Below are 7,688 nucleotides of genomic sequence, written 5' to 3' on the forward strand. Positions count from 1 at the left end.
CGCGTGCGGTTGCCGTACTGTATTAAAGCTTTAGTCAGGATAAAACCGTATATTAAAAGATAACAGCGTATCTAAAAGTATGAGACAACAACAAACAAAAAACATAGGCCTACCATTAAAAGCTGTGCTTGCACAGGTTCTGCACGATCCTCTTCAATAATATCCTCTGCTTCTCAATCGGGCTCAAACTGATAAGCGATATTAACGACGATGTTGTTTACAATACAACCGGAGCACATGCCGCTGAGGTGAGGGGCGGGACTTTTAGACGCGCACTAGAGGTGGTTTGGCCAATCACAACACACTGGGCTAGCTAACCAATCAGAGCCCATCGCCTATTTCTGAGGGCGGGGCTTCATAAAAGAAGGAAATGATCAGCGTGATTCTCAGAGAAGGGACAGAGAGGTGTGGAATAAAGGTAAATTATGTGAAAAATAATGCGTTTTTTAAAAAACGAACCATTAACACATGTATGACTGCACCCCATAAACACAATCAAGCCTAGAAAAAAAACAGTGAACCACCCCTTTAACCACCCCTTACTTTTTTTAGGCGTTAAATAATGGCGCAAATACCAGTAATTTGATGAGGGCAAATGTTAGAAAATTGTGTTGCGTGATTCATTTTAATATTCTCCTCCCATAAATTTTGTGTCTGAAAGGGAAACTCCTACAAATGCATATTCAATAAGGTCAGGCGAAAAATAACTGTGTCCACGCCTTTTCAGCACTAATTCTTCACTGCACATCTTTAGTCAATGCTGACAGTACTATTTTAACGCCAAAAGACGGTTTGCGCTGGCTCAAGCTGTTAGTAAATCTGGGCCTTGGACTGAATGAAAGGCCTACGCCATATCTAGGTACCAAAATATCAGAGAGACTTAGAAGTGGGCTCATTTGCAAGTAAGCATCCACCCAGAACACCCTAACAACAGCAGTTTTTTATGCCAATACAATGAAGTCAACTCAACAGTCAAAATTTTTTGGACACCAACGTTCTTTAAAATTCTTTCTACCAGAAGAGAGAAATGCATAAAATTGAGTGAGAAATATTCTGTACACATTTTTTTAAGAAAAATATATTTTGGAGTGAGCTATCCTCTAAGAATATAGTCTCACATAGCCAGACCTTCAGAACCTTGGCCGCTTTGAATTACCAAGACCCGCCCAAGAGGCCACATGACTGACAGGTAAAGCAACCAATCACGTTTCGTTTTGTGCCATGTCCTGGTTAGGGGTGTGGAAATGTCCTCACAATAACAGACCGGTGTGTAAAACTCTTGCACATATTTTAAAGATTCTATGTCGCGAACTTTAAATATTTCACATACTTTTGAAAATCCAGTGTTTTGTTGATCCTGATAATCCTGATTCTGATTGATCCTGGCTTTCATCTTCCATGAGGGGATTTGGCATCACAGCATTTTTGTTTCCAGGCAGAACGTTAAAGAACACAACACACCCGTCTCCCAGAAATTCTGTAAAATTCATCCAATCAGATGACGACTTCGAAACTCCTGCAGTGTTTCCAATTTTGTGCGAGATATGTATTAGACGTTTAGCCAATTGTGCATGGGTGTGAAGTCTACTTAGATTACTACTGCACATATTGTGCATACATTGTTTGTGTTTTTTTTCCCTGAATGTTTTGTATAGTATTGTCGTGTGACATTCTTGCAAGTTGAGAGACAGTTTGTGCACTTCTGTGAACTTTACAAAAAAAATGTCTTGGGTTTGAACACAATGCTCTTATATGAGCAACCCTCCAGCATTTAGTGGTGTAACTTGAGAAGCAAAGAGCAGCTCGGGTGGCATGCATAAAAACTGTCCATTCCTCTCAGGGGATTTCTGTAGTCACTAAATTTGCTCTGGTGAATAAAGTGTCCACAGTGTAAGTAATTAGTTTTCCACCCCAAAATGGCCACCAGGATGGGTAGACCACCTGATTATAGATTTATGTCCATTTAGTGTGAAGGAGCACCAGTACAACACACAATTGGGCCTGGGGAGCTCTCATAATTTCTGTAAATCACACACACTCCCAAACATTTAATGTTTCTTTTGGTTGGCATGTCAGAGAAAGTCAAAAGGGCGCTAAAGCTCTGCTTATTTTTATTTTAGCTCAAAGCTGCTCCATGTATAGGCCCAGATGTATTAAAACCCTGCCATGCATTAATGAGACTCTGGTCTGTCAGGCAGTTCTGCTGTCGATTTGGTGTAGCCTGAAAATAATGAAAAGAAAATAATCTAAGACGCTGACTTGAGGGGCTAGAAAACCCTCGACCATATTATTTTAAACCGATCCAGTGCTTGTTTTATGGGGCAGTGAGAGGAATATTAGATTATACATTTAGAAAAGTTGTTTGGGTTTCATTTTTGTCTCTGACTGAAACACCATTTTTAATTGTGTCTGGTTGTTTATAATATAAGCTAGTGTGAACCCCTTCCTGTGGCAATGTGAGATAATGTGAGAAAGTATGGTTGAGCATAAAAATTCTCAGATATGTATAAAATGATAACGAATAAGATGATAAACAGAAACTGAAAAGCGTCATGGGAAGCACTGATTGCTGCTAACCAAGGGTCATAATGATAAGGAATGACTTAAGACTGATATGGTGATCAGTGTCTGGAGATTGAGGTAAAGTAGTGGAGTGCAATAACTCTTAGCTATTTTTATGGCTTTTTATATATGATTTTGCTTGTAACAGTCATTAGGTTTTATGTTTCAGTGTTACACAAAATTTAAATTCTATCATGAGTATCAAAATGATAAAATAATTTAAATTTTTGGTTGAACTATTCCTTTAAGAACACTTCTACTCTCACGTGGCAGTCAATGAACAAGTGTGCCCTACCCCCATGCTGACATATAGGACCATAACCTGTCCCTTTGTCCATTACAAAATTGGTATTGACTTCGTAATAGGTTGCACATACTAGTATTTGTATGGTGTATTTCTTTTCCCATGCTAACCTAAATAACAATTTTTTTCTGCAGAAGCTTTGCTATCATTTATAAGTAAACAGATACGTTTCTCTTGACTGAATGAGTGCTGATGGATAGACTGTTAATCCCGTTGTTTAACTAGTGTGACACAGAGTAGGTTTCTTCATGCACTGTGAAAATATAACTGTTGAGTTGAGTAGTAGAAGATCAAACCCAGAAAAGGGTGGTCCATACAGTGGATCAATTACAGCGTGACAGTACTCATTACTTTGGAAGGAGGAGTCAAGTTGAGCGTCTTTCTCTTTCTCGCACACACACACATTTTCGTTTTCAACCCCATCAATTATTAAGCAGTGTAATTTTACTTTGTCACACATCTACTCTGTACTCATGCCCTGGCCTTTTAAGCTTGGCTAACAGAAGGCTTCGGTGATCATATGTGAGGTAACAAGTCTCAAGCTCCTCAGAAAGCCAATGGGTCCATACTGCATCAGCTGCTGTATATGTGTTGTTTTGTTTTCTCTTCAATGACACATTTTAACCAACAGAATTGAAGAATGAACAGGAAACCAGTTGGATTGTTAGCCTGCTGGAGATGGTCGATGTCCATCAGTGAAGAATGTGACGAGCTGTGTTTAAAGCCTTCACTAATGATACTTCATCTAAGGCACATCTTTTAAGGTAAGCAAAGGATAGCTATAAACAGAATTGGAGTGTAACAGAGGTGGTTTTAATAAATGGACTTGGTGTCAATTTGTGAATTCCAAATTAGGCAGCACTGAATAAGAAATCAATATGACTCTCTTGGGAAAATGCAGGAGCAGAAGATTAGAAATGCTCCTTTATTACAAGCACTGAGATTAAGATCGAGTTATATTGGAACTCGCAAAGGCGGGACCATTTACCTTTACTGGCAATGAGAGAGACACAAAGTATTTCCCCTAATAAAGATCAAAATAATCAAAACTTTTATTACTTAACAGTGGGATTAGCTCTAATTCTAATTCTAGCTGGCATCCTGGAGCAGCATCCTGACTAGTTCAGAACAGGGTACATAGGCAACAATTACAGTCATCATACAAATAGTGCTTCAGGACATTCCACTGAAAGTTGTAATAATAAATATATAATATATAATAAACATAAATGAACATGAATACACTTTAGTATTGAATTAATTTAATTAATTATTTCACTTGCTTCGTTCTCTATTTGTGTCCAGTGCATCTTGGGAGGACACATGTGATGCTGCCTTAGAATCCGGTGAAAACAAGGTATCTGAGGTGACTGCATAATTGACTTGCTTCAGACTGAAAGGAAAATAATGAGATAAACAACGAGCAAAAGGGTGCCACACCTCATGCTTATCTCCAGTGGATTATACTGTGATCACATCATCATTGTGACCAAAACTGCACATTATACTCCATTATGGTTACTCTGGTGGAATGAATGAGAGTGTAAACACAACTGACGGAAATTCAAAACTCTTTTTTACCCCAGCTTTTTTACCCTTGCAGTGTCGATTCATTAGCTTCACTGAAGCATTTCAGTGGCTTCCCACCTGACACTAAAGTACAGAGTTTGTAGTCAGCTAGGTTGTTCTTTTGCATTGGTGCCGAGGGAAGTTAGTTTGATGGATGCCACTTTCTGCTTTCCCTCAGGCTAGAGGAATTTTGCTTATTTTTTTATGAATGGATGAATTTATACAGTGAATGCCAATTTCGATGTGTACCGTACCTCAGCTTACTAGCTGCTGCTTCTCTGGGTTATAAATATTTAAACACCCACATTTTTGTTAATACAGACATTAATTCACAGTACACTGAAAATAATTTGACTTTCTATTGGACTTTTTTGTTTGTTTGCCATTCCCAATAGCCCCTCACAGTCAACATGACTGAAGAGTGACAGTTAACCAGCAGTGGGGGATATTTAAAATGTGATGCTGCGTCTCAGGTTGGGGGTCTGGTGTCTCTTTTCAATTGTGCAGATGACACTTTCATGTTAGCTCCACCCCCACAGTGAGAGATCATGTGATTGGATGTTATAGTCTATTCATCACTTTTCTAATGAGCTTATTGGTCCACAGGTCTGTAGTTAACTTTGTTTGTAAGACAACATTTTGGGTAATTGAGCCTTCAGCTTCATCAATCAAATGGATGTGCCAAGAGCCATTTCAAGCTTGGGCTTCTTTTGTGTTAGCTATGCCGCTGTAGCTATGCCAAAGAAGGTGGCATGTTACCAACCACCGGCATGACTACAATAGCCTTGAATGTAAATATCAAAAACAAATTGTAATTTGAACTAGACCCATTCCTGTCTTGTAAACTCTTGCTGTTGTGGGATGTAAACAAGGCCTGTGCTATTCAGGCTGATAATTGAGATTCATTGTTGCCAAGCAACACATTATTTGCACAGTCCTGGACTGGTCTCTGTAGTTTGTGTAGCCGGTGTAAACAATATTACAGACGGGCTCAGTGATGGCTCTTTAAACATGCACAATACTATCGTGTGCCCAGAGAACATATGTGCAGCGTGTTGTGCTGAAATCCATCGATCTTTACATGGTCTCTAAAGTGGCTCACACTGGATTACTGCAACAGACTTAGACAAATGCATGCTTTGTTAGTTAGTTCCCTCTGTAATCAATCCGTTTGGACCCGTTATACAGGCCAGATGTTGCACTAGCAGTCATGGTGACAATGGAGGCAGAGTTTGACTGAATTTAGGGACAAGAGAAGACTTTGAATGTAGCCAAGGTTTCCGATGTGGCAACAAGTACAATAATGAACACCCCCTTCTTCAGCACTGTGCTGTTAATAGCCTTGCATCTGCATGCAAAACCATGCAGGGTTCTAGCCAGAGGGGTTTCCCAGAGGCAGGAAATACTGGGAATGTGGGGATCAGAGGCAAGGAATACTAGGAATAAGAGATGCTTCCACCTTTAGCTCAAGGCACTGAACCATTCAAGTGTGGTTAATGTTGCCTGTGAGCTTTGGATCCAATGCACAAATGAAGATACATGAAACCCTTCACCCGAACAGTGACAAATCGTTACCTATTCATGCAAAACACAAAAGTCTTATGTTTGAAATTTCTTATTTCAAACCATTTAGATTCTTCCGGCCATTAATACATTTATGCAATACTCTGGCATATATGTGAGTGAATGAGAAAACAGTGTGAAGTAGCATGTGAAAAAATTGTGATTTATAGCACGGTTAGATTTTGGTACGTGAAACTGTTTGAGTCACTGCCTCTCATCCTATGTATCATATTTGATTCATCACTGCTGCTGTGAATAGCCAAAGCTGATGATTTTTCAGAGGCGTTTCCAAGCTTTTCTACAAGAATCCACCAGATGGCTTTAAAAATAAACCTTGCTAAATATGTGCAGCGTGGGTGAATGTATGACAGCGGAGCTGACAAAAATATGCTCCATTCCCTCAGAGAACTTTCTTTGGGAGACGGATCTGTAATGTACACAGAGAGAAAGAAAGACAATGTGAATGAGTACAGAATGTGAGCGTGTGTTTGTACATGTCAGTGTTGAGACTTTATACTGAAAATTGCAATTATCTGGTCATGTGGTTACAGATATATTTTTCATATTTCAGCTACTGTCATTTTTTTCTTTATACTCTTGCAAGTCATGCTCAATTACACTCTGTGTGCTAATATAAACAGCTTACAAGAATACTACCTAATGTGTTATATTTCATAGTAAATTCATGTGAACAGGGAAGTAGGTTGAGGTAATTCCCTACAAACAGTACTTAAGTCACTGTCTATTTTCATAGGTATATATACTTCCTGTCTTTTTGTGCAATCGCATGTTTATATTTGCTCAGACATTCTGCTTGGGCAGGGAGTGTGCATGCAAATATAGTCTAACGTGTGAACATGACTCATTTATTACGTAACCAGCCACCATTTTGTTGAGTCTCTCATCAGTCAAGCTGTGTGTCAGGAGTGTTGATTTGCAAGACAGCTCTCCAGCCCAGTATCTATTGATTTTTTTGCCATTGATGTGAGGGGATGACAACAGGTCGAATCACTAAACAGCACACAAGCTCATTTCATAAACCTGACTGTATTATTAACCAGATGGAAATGGTACTTCAGCCATCTGTGCTTTTGTTTTGGCCCAAAATCCTAATTGGCCAGGAGTCAGTTGTCAGTAGGCTCTGAGATACACCTGCCACCTGTTTTGAGCTTTATGCAAATATTTATATGAATATTATAGTTTTTATTAACCGTTTCTGCACTGGTACCTGACTGAAATAGTTTAAGTGTTGGTGGATTATTTAATATATGTTCATATATAATAGGAAGGAGTACTGGTGTTTAATTGCTGTACATCTGTTGAGTCTTTTAATGACTGATGAGAGGTTTTTGTCTATTGTCAACACAAGGAAATTATATTTCTGTTCCTACTAGTTAAATTACTTGATGTCTATACTGTCTACATAGACAGCTGGCTTCAAAAGCAGCTTCCTAAATGTCAAGTAACCTAATAAGTGACCATTTTAATGCTTTATATGGGCACCAACCACATGTGCCACAAAAATAACAAAATAATAATGTGCACAACTCCTGACAATTGATTCTAATAGAGTTTGATGTTAGCATGCTGCTAAGCTAATGGTATGATACTCTAATAAACATAAAAATACACAGCTCAAAAATACTTAAAAAATTTTTTTAAATGTTGATATCAGTCAACATTATTCCTC

Source organism: Sinocyclocheilus rhinocerous, unplaced genomic scaffold (assembly GCF_001515625.1).
Source record: "Sinocyclocheilus rhinocerous isolate Xijiao unplaced genomic scaffold, SAMN03320098_v1.1 scaffold153, whole genome shotgun sequence".
NCBI classification, from domain to species: domain Eukaryota; kingdom Metazoa; phylum Chordata; class Actinopteri; order Cypriniformes; family Cyprinidae; genus Sinocyclocheilus; species Sinocyclocheilus rhinocerous.